The 7,440-nt window shown below is 35.0% G+C and overlaps 1 long non-coding RNA gene across 1 annotated transcript in view; it reads left to right on the forward strand.

The window, feature by feature from the left end:
* LOC109843326 overlaps positions 1–1,723 on the forward strand; it is a 2,373-nt gene extending 650 nt beyond the window's left edge. Inside the window, exons 2-3 of the long non-coding RNA XR_002247631.1 lie at positions 1,238–1,312; positions 1,427–1,723. This is a non-coding gene — a long non-coding RNA (uncharacterized LOC109843326). The remainder of the gene's footprint in view (positions 1–1,237; positions 1,313–1,426) is intronic.

Below are 7,440 nucleotides of genomic sequence, written 5' to 3' on the forward strand. Positions count from 1 at the left end.
ATCAGCGAAGGAGTAGCCGCCTCAACTTTCCTTATCTTAGCCTCATGGTCCCCCTTTCTCTCTCTTTTCTTGAACAGAGAACAAAATGTGAAGGTGTGTCACGTGGCTCACACATAATGAGGAAAGGCTTATCCACTTCAGCAGATCAATTAAAAAAGAAGGAAAAAAAAATTATAATAATAAGTAGTTGGCAAACTATGCTGTATCATCCATTCTTGAATCTCTCATTGAAATTTCATTTTCCCTTATAGGAGATGAAACATGACTCATGATTCTTTGAAAAAAAAAATTTACAATAATAATTAGAACAGTCCTATAGTCATTCTTGAATTTCTCACCCGAAATTCTCTTTCCTTTGTAAGAGATGGAGCATGACTTTGACCTGTGGAACTTGTGGCCGGCTAGTAGGCAGTCATAAAAAATACTCGGACATAGGTAGTTTTCGGCTTTGAACCTTGTTTTAATGATATTTGTCGCAATATGAGGGACATAATAGACTAAGCCTTGAATTAGGCCCCTTTGCCAGATATTGACAAATTCTCACACAGTACGCAATCAATTATTGAGCAGGAGGATTGGAGCCCCAAACCACAGCCTTCACGGTTCCTCTCACATCGGCAAGTCCTCCAGGGGTACTGCAACTAGATATTGTCTCCCCCTACAAATCGTATGTTGGACTTATTAAGAGTGTATCTCATCCTAACCTATTGCATCATATGAGCAATGTCATCATAGGAATGGGGTTGTAGCTAACATAGTGCAAATCATAAATGCATCTAACGCTACGAAGGAATGTAACACCAAAGGTTAGTGTTCCACACGAGAACCACTAGACCAACTTGTTTCTACCACATTGAACCTACTTCGTGGGAACAGCTCGCCAATCAGAAGGATGGGTTCCTACTGTTGGTGACGTCGACCTAAATCCATTTAACACGGAGGAAACTGTTGCTAATTATAATAATGTTTTTGAAAGCTTTGAAGTTTCTCCTACTGTAATAATCTTGAGCTTCTTAATTCTTGTTGTGGGGCTATATAGATACTGTAATAATCTTGAGCTTCTTAATTATAATAACCTTTTCTTCCGTCAATGTTCACTTCTTTCTTCGAAATAATTTGTCTTCTATACATTAATTTTGGTTGAATGAAAGCAATGGACCCTAGTATTTTCTAGTAATTCAAAAAAAAAAAAAAAAAGGATAGATATGTTAAAGGCATTTATGGTTCTATATTGCAGGAGAGAGCAGCTTTAGCAGCAGCCTCTGATCCTTACCGTTATGTTGAGAAGACAAAGCCTGTTCCTGATCCTCAGGTATTATTTGGACTTTTAAATTGAAAATGTATCATTTATATCATAGTTACTGACTTGATGATTTTCCTCACAAGTTGAAAAATATTTTTGTCTCTCTTATGGTGTCAAAATTAGGACAGAGGTTTGATATATGGAAACAGAGGGGAAAACGAGAAACCCGATAATTGATTCATCTAAATCTGGAAATAGATGTCGGATAAGGAAACATAGCTTTTAGAAGCAGTGCCCAATGAGGTTCCTTTGTCGTTGTAGACACGATGCAAGAACCTCGCGGTGCTATGAACTCTGATCTTATAACATCCAGAACGAGAGGAACACTTTTGTTTTGACATAACTGTAAGCAAATGTATACAACTCTTTCAATAATTTGATTGACAAGGATGTAGAAAGAAATAAAAACCAACTCGTTGTTGCCACTGTCAATCCTGACGTTGCTTTGTTTCTTGTAATGTGGTGGTCTAGCTGGTCAATCTCATGTTAATGTTTATCCTTATCAATCTATATAATTTGATGCATAAAATTAACCTATATAATCTACAAGAAGACGTCGTCTGGACTATGCCATCATATTTCTTTATTTGTATATATGTTTTATTTTACTTGCCTCTTGAGTTTTTATTTTCCCGGTTAGGACCCATTTCGGAAAAATGTAATTAAAAAAAAATCATAAGGTCTATGGAACTGTATTGTGATTCGTCTAGTTTCAAGTTGTGAAGCGCGATGACCTGTATTTTGTTTGATCGTAAACCGTGGAGGCCTTACGGATAATGCCGTAGTCATATTATAGCCAATTGTAGCTGCTTCAGACGAGGAGTCCGGCTTTTAACTGCGGATAATGAATAGATTCCGGCTATCTGCTCGGGAATCTACTATTCTCTCTGTGGATAGATGAAGTATACTCTTCAGGATTAATGAAGAGGGAAATTTTTTAAAATTCTACGAGTACTTAAATGAGCCTTTTAGTATTTAACTAGTCTGTAAATTTCTAAGGAAGATAGATGACATGAGTTCTAAGGACAAGTATGTTGGAGTTAATAGATATAGGAGGTGTGTCTGTGTGTGCGCTTTCTTTTTTTGGGAGATCCCATGGTCTGTTTTAAGTTAAAGCTTGGGGCTCTGTTAGCATGAAAGAAGAATACATGCTTTGGATTTGTTTGACATCTTTTCTTTTTTCTTTCGAGGAACTTAAGGTTTTATGAACATGCTGTTAGGATTGTATCTTTTATTCTTTGTATAACTTCATGAGAATTAGATAGGGTTGGAGATCTATCATGATTAGGAGATTGAGTCTCATCATGATTAGGAGTTTGAGTCTTATTCTAATTAGGAAGTTAGGCTAGAGATATAGTTTTGGTTTTCCTATATACATTCTTCTATTGTTGGAGGAAAAACCAAACATATGAGAGAGAGAGCCAATATTCTTGTAATCTAGGGTTAGCAGAGGGCGTAGCCTGATTCAAGAATATTATGCGAGAGGCGAGGGTTTCGTAGTCTTTGTCCATGCAAAAGATTACATCATTAGGTGAGCGTTTCGCAGTCTTTGTCCGTTCAAAAGATTGTAAGGAGTGAGTTTTGGAGAGAATATGAGAGTTGATTAGAGATTGAGAGACGAGAGTTGAGTGGTTCCTCTTGTAGTTCTCCCTGATACATAGTCGATTTCTCGTATTGTTGCCCCGTGGACGTAGGTCGAAGTTGGTCGACTGAACCACATAAATCTCGGTGTTCTTTCTTCTTGATTGCGGTTATTTTCTATTTTATTGAGGGTGGGTTGGCTTCCAAGTTGCGGAGATCCTAGTATGCGGGGAGACTAAAATTCCCCAACACATGCTTCATTTATCTTTTACGGATGCTCTTGAATTTTAGATCGCAACATTAAAGTAAGCACTTGAGGTGGATCTTGGCATCTTGCATCAGATTATTCATTATTAAGCTAGTACTAACATGGGACTGAGGATTTGGTAAAGCACAGGAGCAGAGCCCACATAAATTAGATCACAGATTTAGGTGTTTGGGCCTTTTATTCCCCTCCTTTTCTTTGTTGAAGTAGCTCTATTTAATGAACATTCTCAATAAGTCCTGACAGCTTCTAATAAACCATATTTTAAAACTGTTAGGATTCCTTAATTCATGAAATAACTAGTTTATAAGATCACTAAGCTAAGCTAGATTTGACTAAAAAAATTATTATTGTATACAGATTTTTTTAGAAATTGTTATCATCAAAATCAAAAGGCAACTTCCCAAGTACCCTCTAGGTTTAGCAACAAAAGGATCTGACTCTTTTTGTTATAGATAGATAATGGAGAACACCCTTATTTTTTTTAATCACAATCTTTTATGATTTAGTAGATTATTATCATTTATCTTGAACGAAACAGGAATTAGTGAGATTCAGAGGATTATAATAGTCGTTAGATTTGAAGTAATAAATATATACACACACACAAAAGCAATTATTATTTTGGATGATTTTTTCGTTGCCAAACAGAAGTTAGAGAGAATCAAAATTCAGCGACTTTGCAGCCCAAGCTGTCTAAAGAACTAATCTTACTTTATTAATATAAATATAGTTATTAACAAATTGGTTAATTAAAGTCAGAAGGATTAAAGTGTTAAAGAGGCTAATGATTCTATTAAGATGGGGATGCGATGAACATAGTACTGAGGGAAAACGACAAGAGAGCAGGAGCGCAGTGGCTAGCAAATGGGATCTTTTCTTTTTTGATGACGGTGCCGTGCGCAGACAGATTATTCTAAACTAATCACAACTTGATCCAATGCTTTGTTTTAATTAATTGATTGACTAATAAATTAGCTTCTGATGAAATGCTTGAGGTACATGTCAACCCAAAAGTTGCGCATTTAGTGGCTTTGTTAGTGGTCCCCTTGTCTCTCTACAATTTGTGTCTTTGTACAATGAAAGATAAAGAAATTTAATGATTACAATTGAGCTTTACGCGCTCATATATATATATATATATATATATATATAATATATATATATATATATATATATATATGAAATTTTATGTATTACAATTGAGCCTTACCCGCGCTTTTATATAATTATATATATATATATATATATATAATATATATATATATAATATATATTATATTATATATATAGAGAATAATGGAGGTAAAGCTGGCAGCTCACTTCTCCCCGTGAGCTGGAAGTGTATGGACATGTGAGCCCCTACTAGTCACATCGGTGTAGGGCTCACATGTCATACACTTACAGCTCACGGAGAAGGTGAGCTGCCAGCCTCACCTCCATTATTCTCTCTCTCTCTCTCTATATATATATATATATATATATATATATATATATATATATTATATATTATATATATATATATATAAATATATATACACTAAGTATTGTGAGATTGTGAGCTTAAATTTTAACGTGAGCTAGACGAATTAGCTCATCAAATTCGTGATCGGCACTGTACATTTTGTTCAATACATCATCAAATCTATGTGGTAAAATTTTAACATAATTTGGAGTCTTGTAGAATTTGAATCAAGCTAATTTGATATGTTAATTTTTCAGCCAGCTTAACAGCCATCCCTTCTAGACATAACTAAAACGATGATTAAAATTTTTAGAATAATATAAATTTTTCTACATATAGATCATGATGAGTGCAAATCACGATGAATGATGACGATTATTGTTTCGAGTAGCCTTTTAAGCTAGCTCACGATAAGAATTCAAGCTCACCATCTCATTTTATCATTTTTTTCCGTGTGTGTGTGTAATATGGAGGAAATTTATCATCCACTCATTTAAATGAGAGACTATATTCACATGGGTTAAATGGTGGATGAGAATGAGACACTTCAATATCAAGCACAAAATTTGTGTTTAATAGCAAGTTCCTATATTTTTCTCATATAAAATTCATCTATATTTACCATCTGTTAAAAGTTTAAGAAAACTATGTAACAATAAAGATTCAAGAGACTATCAAAAGAGACTAATATAATTGAATTTGACATTCAAAAGGCGAAGATAATTATGTAGTTCTATACAGAAAGAGCACTTCCAAAGATCACGGTAAAAACAAGTGTGATTTATAAAGCATCATGTACCATGGAGGGTACTTAGAACTATACAGGCTGCCATGAAATATCCAAGCTGTCCCACATGGTATTTGTTTTGCTCAAAACACTGTATGATATGAGGCATTCTGATAAAACTCATACTCCATAAAAATGATTCGTATAAGTTCAATGTAATTATACAATGAGCCTTGTTACAGGGACCCAAAATATGGGACCAACAGGGGGGACATGTGAGATGTCCCCCTCCTATTGCATAATGAGCTGACCATTATTAATGATGACCGGCTCATTATGCAATAAGAAGGAGACATCTCACCTGTCCCCCCTGTTGGTCCCATATTTTAACTGTCAATACTTCTTTATTTTAGGGGTGTTTGTTTCAAATCCTATAATTTTAAGATATGAATTTATCATGAGATTTGAAATCCATAGGTAATTTATTATGAGTTGAGATTCCTAAAACTTTATTTGTTTCAACAATATTTTGGGATTTGGAATACTATAATTTGTAATATTTTTATTTGTTTCAAACTTTTTAGAATTTAAAATCCTTAATTTGTCTAACACTTTTGAAATCCACCACACATTCCACCCAAAAAATAGGATTTCACAAATCCTTAAATATAATATTTTTTTATTATTTGAGGATTTGATATTCTAAAATTTGTTTTGAAACAAACAAGTTTTATGAAATTCTAAAACCCAAAAAAACCCACTTTTTGATCCTAGAATTTGAAATCCCATCCAGATGCCAATTTTTTTTTGAAACAAACACCCCCTTAAAGAAGCCCTCCGGAAATCATCATTGGGCCACCATCGTCTGACATTGTCAGTCATCTTGTCACGATCGAGGTAATGCAGGAGACATCATCAATAACAGTCATTAAGCGATCATTGGCGGCTATTATCACCGGTCCTGAGATTTTTTTCCTATTGTTCCTTTTGCTCATGAAAAGAGAGAGATGATGGAGAGAAGGTTTACTCGGATTTAGTTGTTTTAATGGAAATTCAATATGTGTTAATAATTAATTGAAAATACTACTTTTACATATATGATAAATTTAAAATATTTGAATAACTAAAATAAGGCGTTTTGGAAACTTATTTTTAAATAAAGAATAGATTTGGGACCAAACGTTCTTATCTGTTTTCGAAGTTAAACCTTGCTCCGTGATGCATGCTGCTCATAGGATCCTCACCACTCCATTCTTTAAACAGAAACCTCGGCCACTACCAAGTTAAGAGATAAAGTTGACCAAGTACCGATAACTCCGTAGCCGTCCACGTGTCGTTAGCTGTACTCCTCTGACCATTGACCACACGTGATGATCAGATGGCAGCTGGCTGTGAAGTGGGACCCATTTGTTCCAGAAGTCCCATCTAACGAGGACAGTTTGGTAAATTAGGCTATGAGCTTGATGGGCCACCAGCTCTGCGGGCCCACTGCATGATCAAGCCCACAGCATATTAGTGAGTCTCATAATTACGCGGACCGTTGAGTCGGAGATATGGGTGTGCACATGGTCGGTGGGGTAGGTTTTTATCAAATTTTGCTGCACTAAACCGAACTGTCTGATATTCAAAACCAACCCGAACTGTTCCAAGTCGGTTCGGAACGGTTCGATCGATTTGTTCGATTTTGACATGGCTATGATGCATTCAAATGTATGAGTAAGGCACCTGTATTCAATCCTAAAATTTAAAGACTTAAGGGAGCGTTTGACAACCGTGTCGTTTTTACCGTTTCTGTTTTTTTTTAAAAAAAATAAAGAAACGTGTTTGGCAACCGGGGCGTTTTTTTGACTTGTCTCTTTACAAAATCTAAAAATTAAACACTTTTCTCAAACACCAAAAAGGTGTTTTGAGATTTTGGTGTTTTGAGATTCCGTTTTTTCATCTAAGTCTTAAAAAAAATAAAGAAACGTGTTTGGCAACCGGGGCGTTTTTTTGACTTGTCTCTTTACAAAATCTAAAAATTAAACACTTTTCTCAAACACCAAAAAGGTGTTTTGAGATTTTGGTGTTTTGAGATTCCGTTTTTTCATCTAAGTCGC

The sequence above is a fragment of the Asparagus officinalis genome, chromosome 5, assembly GCF_001876935.1.
Source record: "Asparagus officinalis chromosome 5, Aspof.V1, whole genome shotgun sequence".
Taxonomy (NCBI): Eukaryota; Viridiplantae; Streptophyta; class Magnoliopsida; order Asparagales; family Asparagaceae; genus Asparagus; species Asparagus officinalis.